We start from the raw sequence: 11881 nt of genomic DNA on the forward strand, positions 1-11881 counted from the left end.
CTCCCTAAAGGGGCTGAGAGGGCTGATGCTGGCGCGTTTGTGGCGAGTATGTTTCAGAAGCTTCTGGGGGAGGGGGCTTTTCCCCGACCGTTCCGGAGGTGGACAGGGTGTACAGAGCACTGGCGAGGAAGCCGCGGCCGGGGGAACCCCCAAGGGCTATGGTGGTTCGGTTCCACAGGTTTTGGACAAGGACTGTGTTCTCCAGTGGGCCAAGCGGACGCAGAGCTGCAAATGGGACAACAGCATTTTGCGTATTTTCCAGGATCTGAGCGTGGGAGGTGGCCAGAAGGAGGGCAGGCTTTAATCAGGTTAAGGCGATCCTGTTCAAGAAGAAGGTGACATTTGGGCTGCTATACCCGGCACGTCTCTGGGTTACGCACGAGGACCAGCACTATTATTTTGAGTCGCCCGAAGATGTGATGGACTTTGCCAAGAAGAAAGGGCTGGTGCTGAACTGAGGATTTTTTGGTTTTAAGTTGTAACTTTTCTGAGTGATGTTTATATGTCTTGACTGTCGTTTTTCTTCTGCTTTTAAGTTTGAGTGAAGATGGGGGAAGTAAAAGTTTTTTTAAAAAAATATATATTTTATTAAAGTTTTTCGATCAAACAAAAATTTCCCATTTTACAACTTTGTAATAATATATACATTGATCGTTTTTTAAATAAATAATATGCTAACTAACGGCAACTGCCAACAACAAAATAAGAAACAACAGAAATAATAACTAAAATAGTAACTTTGTAAAATCAAATATAAATAACTAATATATAAACACACACACAAAACCCCTGAGGACCCAAATGAGCCCCCCCCCCCCTCCCCCCTGGGTTGCTGCTGCTACCTTTCCTATTTTCCCTTATCGCTCTGCGAGATAGTCGAGGAACGGTTGCCACCGCCCGGTGAACCCCTGAGCCGAACCTCTTAATGCATATTTTATCCGCTCCAGTTTTATAAACCCTGCCATGTCGTTGATCCAGGCCTCCACACCCGGGGGCTTAGCTTCTTTCCAAATAAGTAGAATCCTTCGCCGGGCTACTAGGGACGCAAAGGCCAACACATCGGCCTCTCTCGCCTCCTGCGCTCCCGGCTCATCTGCAACCCCAAATATAGCCAACCCCCAGCTTGGTTTGACCCGGACCCCCACCACCTTCGAGATCACTTTTGCCACACCCACCCAGAACCCATGCAATACCGGACATGACCAAAACATGTGGGTGTGGTTCGCCGGGCTTCCCCGCGCCTATCCTCCACTCCAAAAAATCTACTCAGCCTTGCTCCCGTCATATGCGCCCTGTGTAGAACCTTGAATTGTATCAGGCTGAGCCTGGCACACGAGGACGAAAAGTTTACCCTACTTAGGGCATCTGCCCACAGCCCCTCCTCAATCTCTTCCCCCAGCTCATCCTCCCATTTTCCCTTGAGCTCCTCTACCATCGTCTCCCCTCGTCTCTCATTTCCCTATATATATCTGACACCCTACCATCACCCACCCATGCCCCCGAAATCACTCTGTCCTGGATCTCTTGCGCCGGGAGCTGTGGAAATTCCCTCACCTGTTGCCTCACAAATGCCCTCACTTGCATATAGTGAAATGCATTCCCAGATGGCAACCTATATTTTTCTGTCAGTGCTCCCAGACTCGCGAACGTCCCGTCTAAGAACAAGTCCTTCAATTTCGCAATTCCTGCTCGCTGCCAAGATTTAAATCCCCCATCTTTCCTTCCCGGGACGAACCTAAGGTTGTTCCTTATCGGGGACCACACTGAGGCACCTGTCACTCCCTTATGTCGTCTCCACTGCCCCCAAATTTTCAGAGTTTCCACCACCACTGGGATTGTGGTGTATTTTTTCGGGGAGAACGGCAACGGCGCCATCGCCAGTGCTTTTAAGCTAGTTCCCCTACAGGACGCCATCTCCAGTCTTTTCCACGCCGCTCCTTCCCCTTCCCTCATCCACTTACATATCATTGACACGTTGGCGGCCCAATAATAATCACTTAGACTCGGCAGTGCCAGTCCCCCTCTGTTCCTACTGCGCTGCAGGAACCCCCTCTTTACTCTTGGGGTCTTTCCAGCCCACACAAAGCTCATAATACTCTTGTCCACCTTCTTAAAAAAGGCCTTTGTAATCAGTACAGGGAGGCACTGGAACACAAAAAGAAACCTCAGAAGGACCACCATTTTAACCGCCTGCACCCTGCCCGCCAATGACAGGGGCCTCCTAAAGTCCTCTTCCATCTGCTCTACCAGTCGTGTCAAGTTAAGCTTATGCAAGGTTCCCCAGTTCCTGGCCACCTGGATCCCTAAATACCGGAAATCTCTTATTACCCTCCTCAACGGTAAATCGTCTATTCCCCTGCCCTGTTCCCCAGGGTGCATCACAAACAGTTCACTCTTCCCCATATTCAATTTATATCCTGAAAATTCTCCAAACTCCCTGAGTGTCTGCATTATCTCAGGCATCCCCTCCACTGGGTCTGCGACATACAACAACAAATCATCCGCGTATAATGACACCCGATGCTCTTCTCCTCCTCTAAGTACCCCCCTCCACTTCCTAGAGCCCCTCAGCGCTATGGCCAATGGCTCAATTGCCAACGCAAACAGTAACGGGGACAGTGGACATCCCTGTCTTGTACCCCTATATAGTCGGAAGTGGTCAGATCGTTGCCTATTTGTCACCACACTTGCCACCGGGGCCCTGTACAGGAGCTGAACCCATCTAATGAACCCCTCTCCAAATCCAAATCTCCTCAGTACTTCCCACAGGTAGTCCCACTCCACTCTATCAAATGCTTTCTCTGCATCCATCGCCACCACGATCTCCACCTCCCCCTCCGGTGGGGGCATCATAATCACCCCCAACAGTCTCCGTTTGTTAGCATTCAATTGCCTCCCTTTAACAAACCCCGTTTGATCATCATGCACCACCCCAGGGACACAGTCCTCTATCCTTGTCGCCATCACCTTGGCCAAAAGCTTGGCATCTACGTTCAAGAGGGAAATAGGCCTGTATAACCCGCACTGCAGCGGGTCTTTGTCTCTTTTCAGGATCAGCGACATCGTCGGGGGTAATGTCCCCCTTTCCCTAGCCTCATTAAAGGTTCTCGTCAGAAGTGGGGCCAGCCGATCCACGTATTTCCTATAGAACTCCACCGGGAACCCATCCCGTCCCGGGGCCTTCCCTGCTTGCATGTTCCCAATTCCTTTTACCACCTCCTCCACCTCAATCTGCGCTCCCAGTCCTGTCATCTCCTGTTCCTCAACCTTCGGGAACTCCAGCTGGTCTAGGAAACGCATCATTCCCTCTTTCCCTTCCGGGGGTTGAGCCTTGTATAGCCTCTCGTAAAATATCTTAAACACCCCGTTCACCCTCTCCGCTCCTCGTTCCATCTTTCCCTCCTCGTCTCTAACCCCTCCGATCTCTCTCGCCGCTCCCCTCTTCCTAAGTTGTTGAGCCAGCAGCCGGCTCGCCTTCTCTCCATATTCATACTGCACTCCCTGTGCCTTCCTCCATTGTGCCTCCGCCTTACCCGTGGTCAACAAGTCAAAGTCCGTGTGCAATCTCCATCTTTCCCTGTATAGCCCTTCGTCTGGAGCCTCCGCATATTGCCTATCCACCCTCAAAATCTCCCCCAACAATCTCTCCCTTTCTTTACCCTCTTGTTTCCCCTTATGGGCCCTTATGGAGATCAGTTCCCCTCTAACCACCGCCTTCAGCGCCTCCCAGACCACTCCCACCTGGACCTCTCCGTCATCATTGATCTTTAGGTACCTTTCAATACATCCCCTCACCCTTACACATACCCCCTCGTCCGCCAACAGTCCCATATCTAATCTCCAGAGTGGGCGCTGCTCCTTTTCCTCTCCTACTTCCAGATCTACCCAATGTGGGGCATGATCTGAAATGGCTATCGCCGAATACTCCGTTCCTGCCACCTTCGGGATCAGCGCCCTTCCCAGGACAAAGAAGTCTATCCGGGAGTACACTTTGTGGACATGGGAGAAGAAGGAAAACTCTTTACTCCTTGGTCTAATAAATCTCCAGGGATCCACTCCTCCCATCTGCTCCATAAAGCCCTTAAGCACCTTGGCCGCTGCCGGCCTCCTCCACCTAGATCTGGACCGGTCCAGCCCTGGGTCCAGCACCGTGTTGAAGTCCCCCCCCCCTTACCAACTTTCCCATCTCCAGGTCCGGGATGCGCCCCAACATACGCTTCATAAAGTTTGCGTCATCCCAGTTTGGGGCATATACGTTCACCAGCACCACCGCCTCACCTTGCAATCTGCCACTCACCATCACGTATCTACCCCCACTGTCCACCACTATGGTCTTCGCCTCAAACAATGCCCGTTTCCCCACCAGTATTGCCACCCCTCTATTTTTCGCATCCAAGCCCGAGTGGAATACCTGTCCCACCCATCCTTTTCTTAATCTGACCTGATCCGCCAGTTTCAGGTGCGTCTCCTGAAGCATGACCACGTCTGCCTTTAGCTTCTTTAGGTGCGCAAGTACCCTTGCCCTCTTAATCGGCCCATTCAACCCTCTCACGTTCCACGTGATCAACCGGGTTGGGGGGCTCTTTACCCCCCCCCCCCCCCTCGTCGACTAGCCATCCCCTTTTTTAGACCAGCTCCTCCCATGCACCCGCTTATCCCCTGGACGGTGCCCTCCCGTCCCGACCATCCCATCACGTAACAGCTCCCCCTTAGCAGCAGCAACCCAGTTAACCCCCCCCCCACCACACTAGATCCCTCTCTAGCTTAGTTGCTCCCCCCATATTGCTTCCAAAAGTCAGCAAACTTTGGCTGACCTCGGCTTCCCCCGTTTATCCTTAGCCTCCCATTATGTGAGGCCCCCTCCATCCTGCGCCCCCTTTCCCGCCACAATTTCCATAGCGCGGGAACAAAGCCCGCGCTTCCCTCTCGGCCCCGCCCCTGATGGCGCAGCTCCCTCTCTCCTTCCCCCTCCCCTTCCCCACCGGCGCCCACATTTCTTCGTGTCCCCCCTTCGAGGGGAAAGAAAATTTTCCCCCATCTGATTCACAGTCTCTTGCCATCACCTCGCTACTTCATTTCAAACACTCTTTCTCAAATCTAGTCCAACTTCTCCTCTTCAATAAATGTCCAAGCCTCCTCTGCCGTCTCGAAGTAGTGGTGTTTACCCTGGTGTGTAACCCACAGTCTTGCCGGCTGCAACATTCCAAATTTCACTTTCCTCTTGTGGAGCACCGCCTTGGCCCGATTGAAACTCGCCCTCCTTCTCTCCACCTCCGCACTCCAATCCTGATACACGCGGATCACCGCGTTCTCCCACCTGCGGCTCCGTGTCTTTTTCGCCCATCTCAGGACCATCTCCCTGTCCTTGTAGCGGTGGAACCTCACCACTATTGCTCGAGGTATTTCTCCTGCCTTTGGTCTTCTCACGAGGACTCGATACGCTCCCTCCACTTCCAGGGGGCCCGTCGGGGCCTCAGCTCCCATTAAGGTATGGAGCATCGTGCTCACATACGCCCCAACGTCCGCTCCCTCTGCCCCTTCGGGAAGACCCAAGATTCTTAAGTTCTTCCTCCTCAAGCTATTTTCCAGGGCTTCCAGTCTCTCCATATACCTCTTATGCAGTGCCTCGTGCGTCTCCGTCTTCACCACCAAGCCCTGTATCTCGTCCTCATTTTCGGCAGCTTTTGCCTTCACTCCACGGAGTTCCATCTCTTGGGTCTTCTGCGCCTCCTTTAACCCCTCAATCGCCAGCACCTCCTTCTTGAGCTCCTCCACACATCACCGGAGGAACTCCTGCTGTTCCAGGCCCTATACCAACCGGCCTCCCTCCGCCGCCATCTTGCTTCTCACTTCCCTCCTTTGCCGCTGCTCCAGAGGATCCTCCGCAATCTGGCCACTATTATCTCTTCTATCCATTCACATCCGGGGGGACTCCCTTCTATGTCGCCTCACAGTGTGTTTAGCCTTCGAAAATTGCCGTTGGGGCTCCCGATAAGAGCCCAAAAGTCCGTTAAAATGGGAGGTGCCGAAATGTGCGTCTTATCTGGTCTTCGCCGCATCCGGGAGTCCGGGGTTGTAAAAGTTATTCGGTTCTATGGGTTTTTGATGTTTTGGTGGGGGTGGCTGGTGGGGGCTTTTTACCTTTTATTACTTTGATTTGCACTATTGGGGGGGTTCTTTGTGGGTTTTTCGTTTTGGGTTGTCTCCTATGGTAATTGGGAGATTGTCTGGGGTTGGTTTGATGAGGGAAGTGGTTTTGATGGGCGGGGGGGGGAGTAGGGAACAATAGGTGGGAGCTAGTCTACAGAAGCACAGTGGGGGATGTGTATATGTTTAATATATGGCAGGGGTTAGGTTACAAAGTGGTGTTGCTAGGGCGGGGAGTGGGGGGGGGGGGGGGGAGTTATTCTGCTTACTTGGGAGGGACTTAGGTTTCGGGACAGAGAGGAGGTCGGGGGTGGGGGCTGCCAGGAGGCAGGCCAATGGAGGCGCGGCGCATGGGCTGGAAGCGGACCCAGGAAAGGGGATGGCTGATCGGCAGAGTGGGGGGGGGGGCGTGGTGCCCCCCAACTAGGCTGATCACCTGGAATGTTAGAGGGTTGAATGGGCCGGTCAAGAGGGCACGGGTGTTCGCGCATCTGAGGACTCTGAAGGTGGACATGGTGATGTTGCAGAAGACACACCTGAAAGTGGGGGATCAGGTTAGGCTTAGGAAGGGCTGGGTCAGTCAGGTCTTTCATTCGGGGCTGGACACCAAGACTAGAGGGGTGCCGATTTTAATCAATAAGCGGGTGCAATTTCAGGTGGGCAGTATAGTCTCGGACGGGGGGGGGGGGCGTTATGTCATGGTGAGCGGCAAGCTGGAGGGGAGGAAGATAGTCTTGGTTAACGTGTACACGCCAAACTGGGATGATGTAGAATTCATAAAGAGGGTACTGGGGAAGATACCTGACCTGGACTCGCACAAGCTGGTGATGGGAGGGGATTTAATCGGTCATTGACCCCGGCCTGCGCCTGTCGTGTTCAAAAACGGGGAGGGTGCCAGCAATGGCAAAGGATCTGTTAGGGTTCATGGAGCAGATGGGGGGGGGAGACGACCCATGGAGGTTTAGGCAGTCGACGGGGAAGGAGTTTTCTTTTTATTCTCATGTGCATAAGGTTTATTCCCGGATTGATTTTTTTTCATTTTGAGCAGGGATTTGCTGGTCGGGGTGGTGGACATGGGTTATTCGGCCATCACTGTTTCGGATCATGCCCCACACTGGGTGGAACTGCAGGTTGTGAGGAGAGCTTCCAGCGCCCGCAATGGAGATTGGACGTGGGCTTGTTGGCGGACGAGGCGGTGTGCGAGAGGCTGAGGAAGGGCCTGCAGAATTACCTGCAGGTTAATGACGAGGGGGAAGCCTCAGCAGCGGTGGTCTGGAAGACGCTGAAGGCAGTGGTGAGAGGGGAGCTGATTTTGATCCGGGTTCATAGGGACAGGACGGATAGGGCAGAAACGGACCGACTGGTTAAGGAGATCCTACAGATAGGTAGGAGGCATGCGGCGACCCCGGGGGTAGAGCTTTTAAGAGAACGTTGGAGGCTGCAGGCTGAGTTCAGGGTGTTGTCCACAGGTAAGGCAGTGGAGCAGCTTAGAAAGGCGAGGGGTGCGTTTTACGAACATGGGGAGAAGGCCAGCAGAATGCTGGCACAGCAGCTTAGGAAGAGGGAGGCGGCCAGGGAAATAGAGAGGGTGATTGATGGGGATTGGAATTTGGTAGGGGAGTCGGCGGGGCTAAACAGGGCGTTCAGGGACTTTTACAGTAGACTCTATCGCTCTGAACCCCCCACGGGGCCCAAGGGGATGATATGCTTTTTAGATGGACTGATCTTCCCAAGGGTGGGCAGGGAGCTGGTGAATGGGCTGAGGGCCCCGATTAGGGCCAAAGAAATAGGGGAGGGCTTGAAGGCAATGCAGTCAGGTAAGGCCCCGAGGCCGGACGGGTATCCGGTGGAATTCTACAAGAAATTCTCTGGGATATGAGGGACGTTGCTGGTCAAGGGTTTTAATGAGGCGAGGGATAGAGGGATGTTGCCTCCGATGATGTCACAGGCCGTTATTTCGTTAATATTGAAGCGGGACAAGAACCTGGAGCTATGCGGGTCATATGGGACGATCTCACTGCTTAATGTGGACCCCAAGCTGCTGGCCAAAGTTTTGGCCTCCAGGATTGAAGATTGTGTGCCGGAGGTGATTATGGAGGATCAAACCGGGTTTGTCAAGGGCAGGCAGTCGGTGGCCAATATAAGAAGGCTGCTCAACGTGATTATGATGCCCCCGAGAGTAGGGGGGTTGAGGTAGTTGTGGCCATGGATGCAGAGAAGATGTTCGACTGGGTGGAGTGGGACAATCTATGGGAGGTGTTGGGACGATTTGGATTCGGTAGGGGCTTTATCGATTGGGTTAGGCTGTTGTACCAGGCCCCGGAGGCTAGTGTAAGGACGAATAGGATGACCTCGGACTATTTTAGACTGTACCGGGGAACAAGACAGGGATGCCCCTCTCCCCACTGCTGTTTGCGTCAGCTATAGAGCCGCTGGCGATTGCTCTGAGAGCTTCAAGGGGCTGGAAAGGGCTGGTTCGGGGGGAGGGGAGGGGGGGGGGGGTGCGGTGGAACATAGGGTCTCGCTGTACGCGGACGACCTGCTCTTGTATGTAGCAGATCCAGGGGCAGGGATGGGTGAAATCATGGCAACTTTGGGGGAATTTGGCTGTTTTTCGGGATATAAACTGAATATGACAAAGAGCAAGATGTCTGTAGTCCAGGCAAGGGGACAGGAGGGTCGGCTGGGGGAGTAACCGTTTAGGTTAGTGGGGGACAGTTTTAGGTACTTCGGGATACAAGTGGTGCGCAACTGGGGCCGGTTACACAAGTTGAACTTGTCCCAGTTGGTTGAGCAGATGAGGGGCGAGTTTTGGAGATGGGATGTGCTACCGCTGTCGCTGGCTGGGGTAGGCTGGTTAAGATGACGGTTAAAACACTGATTGGGAGATTCCCACACGGGGGGGGGGGGGGGGTGGGGGGGGTGGTCAAGGGGACGGCAGGGGAAGCCGGGGTCAGCAGGAGTCAGCTGACTTACGGGAGTGCTATGGGGGGAGCAAAAGAGCTAGACACGGGTCTAGCGGGGGGCGGGGGGGGGGGAGGGGGGGGGAAATAGGGTTGCTGCTGCACTGGCCGAAGGGGAAGGGGACACAGAAGAGGTTGTCGGGGCGGGGGTCTCTCGTCTGGGGGACTGGAGGGTGAGGGCGGCGTGGGCACGGGACTGGCCTAGAAAAGGAGATGGCTAGTCGGCGGGGGGGGAGACCACCCAATCCGGCTGATAACGTGGAATGTGAGGGGCCTGAATGGGCCGGTAAAGAGGACCCGAGTGTTCGCGCACTTAAAGGGACTGAAGGCAGACGTGGTCATGCTCCAGGAGACACATTTGAAGGTGGTGGATCAGGTCAGGTTAAGAAAGGGATTGGTAGGACAGGTATTCCATTCGGGGCTGGATGCGAAGAACAGAGGTGTGGCAATATTGGTGGGGAAGCGGGTGTCGTTTGAGGCCAAGAATATCGTAGTGGACAATGGAGGTCGATACGTGATGGTGAGCGGTAAGTTGCAGGGGACGTGGGTGGTATTGGTAAATGTATACGCCCCGAACTGGGACGATGCCGGATTCATGAAGCGCATGTTGGGGCGCATTTCGGACCTGGAGGTAGGAAGCTTGATAATGGGCGGGGATTTTAATACGGTGTTGGACCCAGCACTGGATCGCTCCAGATCTAGGACCGGAAAGAGGCCGGCTGCGGCCAAGGTGCTAAGGGGGTTTATGGATCAGATGGGAGGAGAGGACCCGTGGAGGTTTGCCAGGCCGCAGGCCAGGGAATTTTCTTTTTTCTCCCACGTGCACAAAGCCTACTCCTGGATAGATTTTTTTGTTCTGGGCAGGGCGCTGATCCCAAAAGTGGAGGGAACAGAGTATTTGGCCATAGCCATTTCAGATCACGACCCGCACTGGGTGGAACTGGAGCTGGGAGAGGAGAGGGACCAATGCCCGTTGTGGCGGTTGGATGTGGGACTGCTGGCAGATGAGGTGGTGTGTGGGAGGGTGAGGGGGTGTATTGAAAGGTACTTGGAGGCCAACGACAACGGGGAGGTGCGAGTGGGGGTGGTATGGGAGGCGCTGAAGGCGGTGATCAGGGGAGAGCTAATCTCCATCAGGGCTCATAGGGAGAAGATAGAGGGCGTGGAAAGGGAGAGGTTCGTGGGGGAGATTTTAAGAGTGGACAGGAGATACGCAGAGGCCCCTGAAGAGGGATTACTTAGGGAAAGGCGACGTCTCCAGACGGAGTTTGACCTGTTGACCACAGGGAAGGCAGAGGCACAGTGGAGGAAAGCGCGGGGAGGCGACGTATGAGTATGGGGAGAAGGCGAGTCGGATGCTGGCACACCAGCTCCGTAAGAGGATGGCAGCGAGGGAAATAGGTGGAGCCAAGGATGGAATGGGGAGCTACGGTGCGGAGTGCGACGAAAGTAAATGAGGCATTCAAGGCCTTCTATGAGGAGCTGTACAGATCCCAGCCCCCAGCGGGGGAAGAGGGTATGAGACGATTCTTGGACCAACTGAAGTCCCGAGGGTGGAGGAGCAGGAGGTGGCTGGCTTGGGGGCACCGATTGGGTTGGAGGAGCTGAGCAAAGGTCTGGGGAGTATGCAGGCAGGGAAAGCCCCGGGACCGGACGGGTTCCCGGGTGAGTTCTACAGGAAGTACGTAGACCTGTTGGCCCCATTGCTTGTGAGGACTTTTAATGAGGCAAGGGAGGGAGGGACCCTGCCCCCGACAATGTCGGAGGCGACAATCTCTTTGATCCTGAAGCGGGACAAGGACCCACTGCAATGTGGGCGTACAGGCCGATCTCGCTCCTCAACGTGGATGCTAAGTTGCTGGCAAAAGTGCTGGCTACGAGGATTGAGAACTGTGTCCCGGGGGTGATTCACGAGTACCAGACGGGATTTGTAAAGTGCAGGCAGCTAAACACCAATGTGCGACGGCTCCTAAACGTGATAATGATGCCATCGGTGGAGGGAGAGGCGGAGATAGTGGCAGCTATGGACGCGGAGAAGGCCTTTGACCGAGTAGAGTGGGAGTACCTCTGGGAAGTGCTGCGGAGGTTTGGGTTCGGGGGAGGGTTTATTAGTTGGGTTAAGCTCCTATACAGAGCCCCGGTGGCGAGTGTGGTTACAAATCGGCGGAGGTCGGAGTATTTTCGGCTATATCGTGGGACGAGGCAGGGGTGCCCCCTGTCCCCCTGTTGTTTGCATTAGCAATTGAACCCTTGGCCATGTCATTGAGAGAGTCTAGGAAATGGAGGGGGGTGGTCCGAGGGGGAGAGGAGCATCGAGTGTCGCTTTATGCAGACGACCTGTTGCTGTATGTGGCGGATCCAGTGGAGGGGATGGTGGAGGTCATGCAGACTCTAAGGGAGTTTGGGGATTTTTCGGGCTATAAGCTTAACGTAGGGAAGAGTGAGCTTTTTGTAGTACAGTCAGGAAACCAGGAAAGGGGGATAGAAAATCTACCGCTGAGGAGGGCGGAAAGGAGCTTTCGGTACCTGGGGATCCAAATAGCTTGGAGTTGGGGGGGCCATACATAAACTGAATCTGACGAGGCTGGTGGAGCAGATGGAGGAGGACTTCAAACGATGGGACATGATGCCGCTCTCGCTAGCGGGTAGAGTGCAGTCGGTCAAAATGGTGGTCCTCCCGAGGTTTCTTTTTGTGTTCCAGTGCCTTCCAATTGTAATCACCAAGGCCTTTTTTAAGAGGGTAGGCAGGAGTATGATGGGTTTTGTGTGGG

This window comes from Scyliorhinus torazame, chromosome 2, assembly GCF_047496885.1.
Source record: "Scyliorhinus torazame isolate Kashiwa2021f chromosome 2, sScyTor2.1, whole genome shotgun sequence".
NCBI lineage: Eukaryota > Metazoa > Chordata > Chondrichthyes > Carcharhiniformes > Scyliorhinidae > Scyliorhinus > Scyliorhinus torazame.